Here is a 14,833-nt window from a genome sequence, read left to right as displayed (position 1 = left end):
GGCAGAAGCCACCTTGAAGCCTCAACAAACAGCGCCTGTGCTAAAATGAAAGGTTTTCAGGCGAAAAGATGAGCTGTATTTTCTGCGTCTGTCGCTGTGGTTAACACGTTACCTACATACAGCGTTTTAGCAAAGCTGTGTACTTTGCAGAAAAAAACAATCCAAAAGTGTTCAAGCAAACAGATAATCAAGAAACAAAAAAAACTAAAGAAATTAACAACAAAGTTTTTATTAACAAAATTACATTTGTGGGTTTTACTGTGCAGCCGTGCTCAATTCAACCGGTGTTTAATTTAAAAGGTTATACAAGCAGGGACTGAAAGAAAGAAAGGAAAAAAAAGGGCGAAAGGAGGAGACGGGAGGAAAAGGGTGGTGTGTGTTTTCAAGATGTGCCATGCAAACGACGCTTTGCATCCTGGATCCGGTTAGGTGGATGAACTGTTTACACTTGTTATTGCCTGAGGAGAGGGAGGGGATGAAGGGGGAGAGAGAGAGAGAGAGAGAGAGAGAGAGAGAGAGAGAGAGAGAGAGAGAGAGTGAGAAGGGAGTACTCACAGCCAGGCATTCTCCCATTTTGACCAGTTAGTTATGGAGTAAGTCTGATACCAGAGCAAATTTGCTTTTTGAAGAAAAGTCTGTAATCCATGTATAAAGTATTGATGTATACTGACTTATTGGTGTATTTGGTTGGGATGACTCGCTCTGAAGCTGACTCTAATTTAGCTCAAATCATTTATCTTAAAAGCTTTTTTAAAAACGTCAAATTAACATTAAAAGATGTGATCATAGAATGTCTATAAGTTCAGTGGGTCACTGAGTTGTGTGTCCTGTATTGTTTTGTCTTTGTGATTATTAATCCGTCAACATCTCAGTTGATGTTTCATTTTGTCTGTTTCCCTGCATTGGTTTGCTGAATGTTACCCCCTTCAAGCAGCTATATTAACATTAGCTAACTCAGAACATAGCCAGCTACGGTAGAAGATAGCTAGCACAGGTTTAATAAGCGGTTGTAACATTAACTAACAGCTTCGCCGGCAGTTTAAATTAGCTAGCTCAAGCTCAAGTAGCTGTAGTAATGTTAATTATTTAATATCATATATCAACTTTGCTAGCTCAAACTCAAGTGTCGGTCAAACCTGCCTAGCTAGCTAAAAGCATAGCCAGCTACATTTATGTTTAAAAAGTGGCAATTATAGTGTGAAGATATAACTTTGGTTACCTAACTTGTGTTTTATTTGAGCTATTTCTAAATGTTTTGTTGTTAGGAGTTATATTCAAAAGTATGAGATTTTATTAGTAAATAAACAAATAAATAAAAATACAAGTAAATAAAAAAAAACAGTAGCTGCACTGTAAGCAAAGTACTGGCGTCTCTCCTTTTTACATTGAAATAGTTTAGACAGTAACATGGAAAAGTAGCTATGGATGGATCTAAAAAGCAGGGAGAATAGTAGAGCAGCAGCTCGTAAAGAAGGCAGAAAGACAGCCAGTTAGTATGTCATTCAGACGGACAGACAGACTGAGGGCCACTGGCCAGCAAAGGCACAGATAAGCTGTTGGACTTTGCTCTTTCGGACGTGGGTGTTACAAAGAGGCCCGAGATAAAAAAAGGCTGGCCTGAGAGACGAACACAGAGGAGGCGGCTGATTGCATTTAACCCGATGGGGGGACAGAATTGATCAAAATAAGGTCCAGCGACTCAAGGACAATCATGGCAGAAAAAAAAACAGCTTACAAGTTAAAAGCACAAAATCCAAAAAACGGTGCCAGTTCAAATCCCTGTCTCACTGTCGGGAATGATACTATTTCCATAATCCAGAAATTCCCAAACTTAAACAACTATGAGTAACCGGTAGATCTTTATATTTCCAAAATTCTTCATACAATTTATTTCTACTTCCTGTTTTATTTTTGGGATTTCCATTTAGGATTTGACTTCTCCGTATTGTGTGTTTGTTTGCACTGGCCCAGTTCCCCTTGAAGTGTCAATAAAGTTTTTCCTTTATCTTATCTTAATTTGTGCGAGTAATATTGTCTCTGTTATGATTACACAAAAGAGCACCTGTCGGCTTTGTCAGGTCCACTTTAAGAGCTGCAGATTTCAAAATAAAAGTTGTACATTGTTTCGATCCGGTCTCTGCTCACAAGGCCTCAGGCGATAACAATCCAAGGTTAATACACCGGCAGTGTTTCGTTACAAATTCCTACTTCCTGTCCATAGTTTCAGGATGTTTTGATAAGTAGTGGAGGGGGGCGTAAAGAACAATAGTGTCTAACAGGGAGCCTCAGGTTTACAGGTATCACAATGGCGGGCGCTGAGATCAGTAAGTCGTGACACAGGGGAAATCCTCCAATCGGCTCGTTTGTATTACTCAAATAAACCTTGATCCGCATTAATTACCCAGAGCTGTAACGTCCCACGCCCATCTAAATGATAGATCCCCTTCTGGCGTGATGACAAGCTAATACTGCATGAAGTGCATTGGTACTGGCAGGCTGCCCGTTACATCCGTTTCAACGGCACTTGATAATTACATCACTGAGGCGTCAACGAGCAAGGCCCTTCAATCCAAGGTGATCTGTAATCACAACATTTGTAGGCAGGTATAACAGGTGTTTGATTGACTTTTCTGCAACAAGACTGAAATGACCACCTGTTTGTTGCTAGCTAGATCATAGCTGAAATCTGCGCAGTTGGTCTGAGCAGTGTGGAATTTTTTGCTAGCGACACACACCGACTTTTCGCTTCTTCCTTGTTTTTAAAGTAATAAGTTCATAAGTTTTCTTTCATAGTGCAAAATAGAAAATCTCTTGACTGTGGCGCATGGGTAGAGTGGATGCGCTGGGAACCGCAAGGTTGGTGGTTTGAGGCCTGGCCGCTCCATCTCCCATGTCAAAATGTCCCTGAGCAAGACACCTAACCCCTAATTGCTCCCTGGACATTAATGTAAAAAAGCCATGGGTTAAAAAAATGCAATGTAAGTTGCTTTGGATAAAAGCATCAACTAAATGACCTGTAATGTAAACAGCCTAGACAGTTTTGAAAGAGCTTTAAAATGTATCTTAAAACAATGTTGATTTCTCATCAGTCACATTTTGTTTGTACAACATCTGTAATTGGCCGTGCCTCTAAAAGGCTTCCATCAGCTAGGTGCAATGTTTTCACGCTGAATACACTAGGCATCGCCAGAAATCAATCAGTACACTGTAAATCAAATCAAAGAGTTGCGCAGTGTAGTCATTGCGAAAACAATGCATTTACAAGAACACGTCGGTTGAGTTGGCAGCCATTTCTTGACCACACAAGACCAAGTCCAATTTCGATTGCGGCGTGAGCCACTGGATCTCAGTACATCCTTGAAGCTTGAGTGCATTCACACCTGAGCGTTCTGGGCCCGAATGTCCCCATGGGGGACTTTGTGACAGCTGGCGGCAGGTTGGGAGCGTTAGATTAACCCCAGATGTTACAGCCAGTCACAAAAGTCGTGCCAAGAACTGAGCTGTGACATTGTCCGGACGGTGCGAGGAGACATAAAATGTCTGAAGTGTGATGAGACCCTTAGGAATGTTCGCCAACATCTGGAGAGCACGTGTTGGGTCAAACACACAGCAAAAGTGTGTGAGAGAAAGAGAGCTACTGGCTAGACTTTAAGACAACAACACTCAAATTGACATTGCAGCCACTACTGTCCGTTGCCTTGTAAATCAAAGGCATTGAAACACACACAGAAGAGCCATAGAGACACACAGTGCATGTCGGAGGCTGTGTTTGTCTCCATCGCAGAGATGGATGAAGATGTGGTCTTCACACTTTGCCAAATGACAGGAGGTGATGGAGCAATGTGTCTGACCACTCTGTTGAGCCTGGCTCTGCTCCGATATCCAAACCGGACAGAGGATAGGTGTAAACCGGCGGAGAATTCTCAGCTTGAAGCAAACCTGATTCCTCCCTCAAGTCAGATGTCACTTCACTTGCCTTATTCCATGTGTCAGAGCATAAGTTGTGTCCTGCCATATTTCCCTGGTTTGTAAAACAGTTGTTGTTGGAGAGAAGGAGAAACAAACATCACTAAGAAATCCAACTGCTTTTGTTTGGCCTGAATTAAAAAGAATAACTCAGGAAAAGGGAAACATTGTGTGAGTTTTCTCCATGGCAACATGGGTCAAACAACATATTAACTATCATGAAAATCAATGTGCCAACTTCACATTACAGCATGCAGATTTAAACATAATATTTCGTATCATTATTTTTTAAATATACCCATAATGTGCAGTACCATTCAAAAGTTAAAAGTATATGTTGTTACAATAAATGTACAATACATTTTTGATTGACATTACATATATTTTATGCATCCATTTGTTTTCTCTCTTATTCACCTGATTTCTTTATACTTAATATTACAGTGTTTTGTCTAAATATCTCTTTTCCAATGCTTTGGCAGACTCAATGAATTTTGTTGAAATTCTTTTGTTGAACTTTTTTGTTGAAATTTCTAAATATGGCAACGTTGCCAGAAATCAATAACAATAACAGATTTTGGGTCCAATAGTAGATCAGGGGGTGTTGTGATGATGCTCCGAGGCAACATTTTATGATTCCCCAAATCAACACTCAGTATACATGGAGACAGACATTTATCTGCAAGACTAAACCAAATATTAAAAAAACTTGGCTGGACTTGATCTGCGAGTAAGCAACAGGATGGACATGAATTGGTAAATATTCTCATGGCACTGATTACTTTAATTAAATATTTGCTACGAATCTGAGGATTATCCTTTGTTTACTGCACAGAAAATCTCTGATTATTCAGTATTTTATTTTACCAGCTGAAAATACATTTGCTTTGAGTGCCTTGTACAATACAGTCAAGGAGCGATGGGATGGATGGCCCAGAGGCTGGAAGTGAAGTTTGACTTAACAGACGGGAGGGAAAAAAAAGTTCAGCTACAGATTCAACACAGCCCAGTTTTCATGACTTGTGACATTACGTTGACTTTGCCACTTTGCCCAAAACCTTACCGCTACCAGCCTAAGCTGAACCTTAATTTAACCTAACACCTAATCTCGACCTAACATTAAAATGTCTTCACCCTAAAATACAATTTTATGTCCTGGAATTGTGTATTTTGTCCCCAAATTGAGGGGCTGTCCCAGCAATGTAGTGTAATTTAGATGTAGATCCCCACAGATCCAGTAAAACACACTAAAACAATTATAGATCAGTAAAACACATCAACGTATCATACGATACAGGTGCATCACAGTGCACACAAACAGAAATATGACAACACTCATTATGCCCGGCACTAATGAGTCATCGCAGGTGTGCATGGTAAAGTGACCCCTCCCAATTCCGGTTTCCTGCTTGGAATGATTGCTTACCCGCGTGTTATCGCTATCAAGTGGAAACCTTGTAAGTTTGAAACACCTCAATACGTATTTGCTGTTATATCTTTATATCTGGGCAGATACTTATATGTGTGTTTATATACTATTCATATTTTACCAAAGTCAATTCAACATAGTCAACATCATTTTTCTTTTTTTTTGACAATTTTTTTAATCTCCTTCTTTGAAGACATCCGCTCCCGATTACTGCTCCCGACGAGAATGAACTCAAATCCAGCCTTCGACTGAAGGCACTGTGACGGTCGCACTACCGTGACAACTGCAGCCAGGCACTTAAGAGTTCATTAGCTGTGTGTGTGTTCAGCTGGACTCACACACACAGACACACAAACACACACGCGCACACACCCACCAAGGTGGGGACAAAATAACAGCTGTGGTTGCAGGTCATAGTGTTGTGAATTGAGGGCAAACGTGAGGAGGGAAAGTGAAGGATTCTTTCCTTCCTGAATTTCCTTCAACCACAAAACGTTGTCAAGAATAAGGGCCATGACATGTTAGAAAATGACATCGATATCAACGTTAATATTCTCACTAATATTCTCAACATGAAAACAACAGGTGGGCCGGGATGTGCACCTGTCGATGGTGCGCACGCAGGTGTGCAGTTGATTCTGGGTAAGTGCTAATAGCTCCTCGCTTGATTGGCAGATGAAACGTTTACCTGTAGGGGCTGGATGCAGTCGGGATGTCATGAGAAATTATACCACACGGCTCTGGTAACATCAAACTGAGAGTGGATAAAGAAAAATAGATTCTAGCCTGTTCTAAGACTATCTCAGTGTTACAAAAGGAAAAGCCGAGCTTCAATTTTTTGTTCCATTAACGATCCCGAATAAAGTTTTCTATAAAGAACTATATGTGATTTCCTCTGAATCATAGGCGAACTATGACAAAATGTTCTTTAGTTTACTTAGTTCACTTAGTTAATAAGCAGTTTTATGTTATGAGGTATTTCCTCAAAAGTAATGTTTTTTTCTAATCTAATTATTTTTGTTCCGGGACTTCCGGGAAGTATTCAGATTGGAATACTTGTCAAGTATCCCTCCAACTTTTCACCGACATGTTACTGCAGCGCATTTATTTTTCCACAGCCACCAATCAGAGTCTCCCCCTCCATCCCCCCGGCCAGAGCCAATTAACAGTCACACACACACACATCCACTGAGTGTGTAGAGCGGCACCCAGCTGGGACGCATTAGTGGCCTTGCAGCCACCTTATTGTGCTGCCACGGTGATCAGAGGGGGTTTAAAGTTAACACTTACACACAAGAGACGAGAGAAGAATGACCCACTACGCTGTTTTTCTGTTGTCTCCGTGGAAGAGCCCACATGTTACCTGAATAAGCTCCTGAACCGGCTATATAAAAAACAAAAGGTGCCACTGGGAATGTGGTGTGCAAGGCTCATATGCGTTTACTACACCTGGACTTGACTCTCTCGATGTGCAGTCACACACGGCCTGAGGCAAAGATCCTGAACTCCAGCGGGAGACCACAAAATATCTGCTTCAATGGGATGTTTCAATAACGGTTATGGATAAAAACGGTGCATGCTGGATTTTGTATAAGCAGGAAATATACTAGATTCCCAATATGTGGCGAGTTTATTTAGAAATTAGCTGTGCTTGTTTTTGGAGATTTGAGAGCAGCTGGACGGTTGGGCCTTGGTACCGGTCCGCACGCTTCTTGGATTCAGAGTGAACGTTCTCTTTTACTATGTAGCATGCTGTGCAATTTTGGACAAATCTCAGCGAATGGTCTCATTTTATTTTCAGAACATCCTCAGGGAGCTGTGCTTTCCACTGAAAATCTAGAGAAAACAGGTCGGGATAGATGGCCCGCGGATTCCACCTAACAAGTTCTTGGCGCACGCTGTTGTCTTTAATGGGGCCGAGTTGTGTTATGGATGAATCCATCCTGTCTGTCCATTTGTCAGACTGTTTTCCTACCTTCCCGAAGCCTAAAATGGACGTGGTTTAAAGAGAGGGATGATGAAAAGGAGGACGAGGGTGCTGAGACGAAAAAAGCACAGGGGGGATTGAAGGCCAGTGGTGGGGGGTGAGGAGGGGAGGGGGCGTCTGCTGCCAAAGGATGAATGAGCGCTACTATGCCTGCCGGCTCCGCACTCATGCACGCGTGGTCACGTGTGTGTGTGTGTGTGTGTGTGTGTGTGTGTGTGTGTGTGAGTGTGTTGGAGGGTGTTTATGCGGCTGAACGGGGCTCCTTGAGGAGCCCAACAGCCTCTCACGCTCAGGTAGACAAGCTCCACTTATTTTCAAGGCACAGGCTGAAAACACGCCGCAGACACGGTAGAGGCAAATCAGGCCTGTGACGATTCTTTAATAGTCACTTACTGCGTCTTCGGCTTGGTAATTACTGTAACAAAAAGAGAGTACTTTCTGGATTAATTGCAGCCTGAGCACAAATTCCAAAACTGTCTAATGTAAACGCCCTCACCAGCGCTTTCACTATTGGGCTATTCTCATATTTTTGCATCATAGTTACAGGTGTAATAAAGCAAATATTGTGACATTAAGTAATTGTATCAAAAATGAACCATTGCTCTGTGGGGTTTTTAACTAAATGTAATTTACCTGGCAAGTTCTGTCCAGGCATATAATATTTACTCAAAATAATAAAATATTTCCACCATGTTGTTAGGATCAAAGATGGAGTCTTGTATGAATACAATAGTTTTGGCCGAAGGTATAAATAAGACTGTCCTCACATCAGATTTCCCAATCTCTTGTTTTAAATAAAAAATGCCATGCAGTTTCGAGCACTAATCAGGATTTATCAAGAGCATAGGAGCCGACATAAAGCGCAAACTGGCAGATGTTCCAGGATCCAGAAGACTTCCTTAACAGTCACTTGTCACAGTGTCACCTCAGGCTGCTGTAATTGATGCATATTGCAACACTTTGAGCTATCGCTATTCATAAGAAGAAGCATAAAGCTGCACAGTGTGCACTGGCACATCCATACATCAAGCCACTGTCAAACAAGCCTGAGCAGCTCTCATAGCCGCACACAAAAAGCAATAGTAATCATTGAAATAAAATAGGAGTAGAAGGGACCTTTCTTTTCAAATCAACGTAGCTGGACGCTCAAAGTGGCTGCAAAGTGGCATTTAGATGTCAACCGTAAGGTTTCACATTAACGCCTAAATTAAGCAGTGGAGTGGTAACTTTACCAGCAAGCAAGCAAAGTGAGAGTAAATTAGTCGTCAGGTAAGTTTCAGCTACTTTTTAGTTCATTTTCTGTAAGTAGTAACTATTAGCATGCATATTGTGGAATAAGCTAACTAGGTAGCTAACGAGCGTCAGATGGGTCCATGTATTTTTAAACAAGAAAAATACAAAACAAGGGAAAAATCTCCAATTGTTGTTACGTGTCAGTAATGTAGTCATGCATCCGCCTCCTTGACAGCCCGGTAGGTTCAGTTAACCCTTAAGCCATCATGCGGTGTATTTGAATAGTTCCAGTGGCCTGGGGCCATCTTTATTGGCCCGACTTTTTGCCACCACACCCATAGGCCACCTTAGTCATGCATGATGCAGAGTGTAGGGAACTTCACGTTCCTCTTTGATCCAGCTTTAAATATTTAGATATTTGCATTGAAATCCCCCCCTAAAGAAAGGAAAGGAAAGGAATGAAACAACTTCTCCGTCTCTTTCTCTCATCTCCACACTTATTTGTCCCTCTGCGTCCACTCCCTCCCCCACACCATCGCCTTCCACTCTCGCTCCCTCCTGTCAAAATAAACACACTGAGAGCTGCCCTTCTTTTCATTCAGACTCTCTGTACCAACAGACTAGTTTAGGGCCCTGATACCCTCCTGTGTGTGTGTGTCCTGTGTCCCCTAAATGTGCATGAGTGTTTCTCTAGAGTATTTATAGCACATATTGGAAAGACGCTTTTTTTCACCACAACCCATCCCTCCCCCCTTCCTCCCTCCCCCTTCCTCCTGCCCCGGCGCGGTATCTGACATGACCGGCGCTGGGTTTCTCTCTGCGGCCCTGCGTTCCTGGCAGATGGAGGGGCCGCCGACCGCCGCCGGGGGAACTTTCCTGGCTCTGGGAAGCTGTGGGACAATCACACCTTTCATGGGCCGGGGAGAACGCCGCCCGTCCAGTGGCTCTCAGGCCACGGCACGGGGGAATTTCTTTCCCTACCCGGACCCTCGCTCCTTTTCTGTTACTGTCTCCTGTGTGCCACTTGTTCATTGCTGCCACCAGCGTGCTCTGCTATCCAAACTAACTTGAACTTTGCAACGGTGTAATTGCTTCTAGGGATTAGCCTTTTTGATAGACTCTTTTTTGTTGCATTTTTGTCCTTAACTTTGTTAACTTTAGTTGGGGGGGGGGGGGGGGGGGGGCATAAAATAAAGGTTTTCGCCAGGATTCAAACCAGCAGCAGTGCAAACGTCATGCTAGTAAATTACTTGTCACTGTAATGGAAGGAAGGAAAACTGTCATACTTTAAGTTGTAAATTAATATATGAAGACTAGTTTTATTTCTAAAAATTAAAATGTTGAAACATTGAGTAAATCCCTCATTTAAAGGTCCTTTGTCTATGTTTAGCATTAAGTTTGTTCTTTATATCCTGTATTGGCTTAATTCTGATAAACCCTCACATTATGTTGAGTAAAAACAGAAAACTACTAATACGCAAAACCGAAATTTTGCACTGAAATGATTTATAAATATAGTAGAACCACTTCATGACATGACATAAGGCAGCTAATTGGCGGCAAACTGATTTTTTAAAAAATCCTTTCAAACTACCAGTTCATTTAAAAATATAAGTAGTTTCGGAGTGGTTTCAAAAAACTCCGTAATATCTTTCTCGGACAAGTTCCTCCTCTTTGTCAATCACACAGTCAAAGAGGTCCTTCCTTGTGTTATCACTATAAAAAAACATTTTTTCGCAAGGTAATCTAAAACAAATATGAAATCAAACTAATGTTCTAACTGGTCATTGTCATGTCCTCTTCAGCTGGCTGGACCTTCTCATAGTCCTCATACAGCCTCATTTTCTTCCTCAATCTCTCCCCGAACCCCCCCCTCCCCCCCTCTTCTCCCTTTAGATCTCCCTCTCTCCCCTCTAAATCCACATTGGGGTTTACAAAGCTTTTTGCATGTTTAAATTTAGAATCACCTTCATGGCCACAACTGCCACTGGAGGTTATTGTGAATCGTGGGAGGAGGGGGGGGGCAGAGGAAGATGGAGTTCTAAAAGTTTCCCTGTGAATTGGAAGGTTTCGCAAAAACTAATTTGGAGAGGCTCAGTTTGGAAGCGCGGGGGGGAGCCGGTCGTGATGTTGCACTTCCCGTAAACGTGCAGAGTAGTTTTATTCAAAGAGCTGCGGTGAAAAGGACAAATAAAGATCAAAACGTTAACACGAAGGAAGCTTGCTGGGAGGCTGGAGTTTCTGTGCGTGAGCGACCTGGAACATGGATGACGCAATGAAAAAAAACATAACCGACGCTACCAAATGAGTAAAAAGTGACCGGTATTAAGGAATGCATTGATATATGCAGTGAAATATTATCCAATGGAGAAGGAATATCGCCGCTTGGCCATCTTACCTAAACCGCTTACCTGTGTGTGACACAGCAGTCAGATCTTTTTGTCTCAACAGTGTACTAACTGGTTGAGGGAGGAGGTTGGGGGTTCGGTCACGGCTGGACGATTGAATCAAACACAGGACTCTCGCACAGGAGACCAATGTTTATGATGTTGATAACGACGATCAAACCTAACATTGCAAGTCAGTCTGCTAAATCAAACAACTGTTACATTCCCAGCATTATCTCTACCAAGTTAAGTTTAGTAGATTTAGTACATTCATCTTTTTAAACGCAAACACAAGGGCCCGCGAAAAACTGAAGTACACATGCAACCCACTTAAAAAACGACAAACTAACACAAAACCCTTTCCTTTCCAAACTGACATTGACTCATCAAGTGTTAACAACATTCACTATATCATTGATTGACGTACGTCGCTTCTTTTTGGGCTGAGTGGGATTTTATTTTTGAAAAACATCACCGGAAAAGAACTGAGTGGTCCCTGTCAAGGACTTGGGGACTTCTTGCACCTGCTCAAATGTCCAGGCTTTGTCTGAGGTGGAGCCATGACAATGTTTTACAGAGCCACAGGATAAAAAAACTTTTCCTCTCTCACACAAACACACACACAGACACACACACACACACACCCTGGATCAGAGGTGGGACCAGCCCTGCAGAGCAGTCTTGCATCCTGGTGTCACGTCAGCCTTTTTAATTCCTTCCAGGAACCTGTGAGGATTTTCACCGTGCTAACAATGTGTACTCACGCATGACTCACACACACGCAGTAAACCTCGCTCTTTCTCCCCATTCTCCTCTCTTTGCCCGTGCGCGGCGCTTGCCTTTAAGTAGAATAGTGTGTGCGCGCACTCAAAACGTCTCAATCCCTCACTCTTACACCTTTTCATCGGCTGCAGCGTCTCAGTTCCCCGTTCTGTCGTCTCCTCTGAACACTTCTCCACACTGAGCTGCAGTGACTCTGCTCTCTGTTCAGACTCCATCATCTCAGGCAAATCAAGTGCAGTCAATGTTTCTTTCATAAAGGCTGCATTGCGCCTCATCGTAATTTCTCCTAAACCTCAGTTTGGCCAGAAGCCCCCCTGTATCTATAGGCTCATTCAGGGCAGGGCACGCAGCGGCCGGACGTATCGCTGTCGCCATGCTTAAAAGCCGGCGTCTGAAGAAAAATGGGGGCTTTTTCAGGGATGATGAAAAGAATGCTGTTCCATTATGTAGACGATATTTATTATATTTTTCTGTAATTTGCTTGAAATACTAAAAGCAATTCTCTGCACCTAGATTCATATTTTTTGCAGTAGTTGAATGTATCGACTCATTTCCAGTTTGACCAGATTCATAACTATGGATTTGCGTTTTTTATGAGAAGCTCAAACCATGAACAACAGCGGAGCAATTCACCAAAGTAAAGAATAATTTACATTTTTACAAACGATTATATGAACAAAAAAATATCTGAAATGTCATCAACATTTTTTCTGCTGTTGATGTTTTTTGTTTTAAGACGTTACGCTCACAGGATAATCCTGTCTCAAAAAAAATCTGCCATTTTTTTGTATAGACATATGGATATAGACATGGATCTTGTGGCAGGCCGGGGACAGCTACTCACATTCTGTAGCTGTTGGTCCAGTGTTTTATATTGGAATAAAGTTTGGAAGAGTAACCATGTGGCTCCTCGTGTCATCATGAACACAACAACATCTAACACAACAATCTTTCCCTTTGCCTTTACCGAGTACTGTGAGCATCTGTGAAAACATTATAGTTGCCGCAATTAAAAACAAATGAAACACACCACCAGTGAACATACCTTATGCAAATATAATTGCTATTTAAAGTATTATAGCGAACACATTGCTGTAATACTTTATACCTGGACAGGGTCCCCGCTCAGGACAGCTCAAAGCGCTCATCGAGTCGTTCAGAGCAAACAGCCGTACTGGGTTGGAACAGGTCGGACTGGTTCTGTTGTAAACTGGATACGGGATATTTATGAGCCCTTCTCATTGACTTGACATTTCCATTTCCAACATTTTCTCATTCTACCTGTTATCATCAGAAATGATAGAAGTGGGTGGCACATTTATCAACACTCAAAACACTTAAAAAAACTTTTAAAATGCATTGAAATAATGAGTTTAATTATTTGGATATTTAAAAAAAGAAAACTGCTAGTTGATATAGTAGTTGATATACATACTCCTGATTTTAAACATGAAAATGAATGGTGCACATTATTCTAAGACTATTAGTAAGTGATATTAATATTGACACATTCACACATTTCACCTTATGGAGGTCAACTGTATAATCGTCATCCTCATGAAAAGACCAAACTAAAACAGCAGTTTGTAAATTACCTTTTGAAAATGAGCCATTTATCACTGAACAAGCACCTGCCTGCCTCTTCCTCCATCTGGGCTTTGTTTGAAGTATAATGAAGCCAGCAGAAACCAAATAAAACGCCTTAGGGCTTGTTTGCTTGTCAAGACATTTAATTAAAAACTTGTCCCCATTTAAAAGAATTACCTGACTTATGAGGAGAAGGAGAGACAAACATTTTATGAAACACCAATAAGGTTAAAATGGCTGTAGTGTTTTTTGTAAACGGTGACGTGGCAGTTTGATATGGTCTAAGTAACAGGTGTAAGAATATGTATCATTCTGAATAACCAGATACACAAGATTCGGTGGCTAATTTGCTGGGCAGCATTTGTGCAAGTTTTGCAGAAGAAACATTTTGAATTATGATATAATATTTAAGCAACTGTCTACACGGTTACATTGAGATCTGGTCAGCATTTCTGTCAACTACTTTCCTGGGGAAATCCTGTCTATTTGCCACTGGTGATACATTAAAAGCTATATTACTATCATGTTGCTATTCTACGATATGTCGCCATTAACAGACAGTATATAAGTTCCAATCAACCAATTGATTGGGAGGTTTACGTTTGGCGAATATGCAAATTTACACAAAAGTTAAACGGATGGTCAACCATTGCCACACACACACGTGTGGGAAGGCCTTTCCATTCTGGGGTCGTGGCATAAAAAAAATTGGAAATTACAGAGATCTGCAGGCGACTATTTTGCATGTTCACAGTACCGATGTTATTTTGCAAAAAATATTTTTTAATAAAACCACCGGAATCCTATGAACACTTTTCACAGCAACCATTTTGACATGTCATCGCAGGTGAAATCAAGGCCATGAACTATAACCCCATTAGTGTGTCACAGTCCTTTTGCAAATCCGCAATAATAAGGACGGTGCCCACGTAAATGGAGCAGGGTATTAACTGATGTTGTTATTTACACCTGTGTTTACTGACTATAATCCCCACAGGGAAGTAGGCCTGTAGAAATTCTACCCTGATTCAAAGATAAAATGTAATGTCAACGGCCTATGCGGGTTCTTAATACATTATTCTAAGTTCATATAACTGCTACAAGTAATGGCAGTTCTGAGATTTTGTTGCTTTGTATTTTGAGTTTTACTCAAATACCAGTTACATAATTGAATGCCGAGAGACAATCTGACATCTTAAGTGCAGCTCTGATGACCTCTGAGCCTATCAAAGGGAGAATTAACTTCTTTTGTGTCTTTCAGACAGATAGGTTTAAACTGCTGGATGTGACAAATAAAAACAGTTGGAGCGGTGCACACACACAGACACGCACAACCTCTCACACACAAAACCATTAAGTGATAATACACGCACAGACACAGAACCCGCCGTACTGATGCAGCGTTTTTCTTTTCTTTTACACTAAAGGTGCAGTCCGCCATACCCAGATAACTAACACAAC

This window comes from Gasterosteus aculeatus, chromosome 1, assembly GCF_964276395.1.
Source record: "Gasterosteus aculeatus chromosome 1, fGasAcu3.hap1.1, whole genome shotgun sequence".
Taxonomy (NCBI): domain Eukaryota; kingdom Metazoa; phylum Chordata; class Actinopteri; order Perciformes; family Gasterosteidae; genus Gasterosteus; species Gasterosteus aculeatus.
This window is presented reverse-complemented; position numbering follows the sequence as displayed.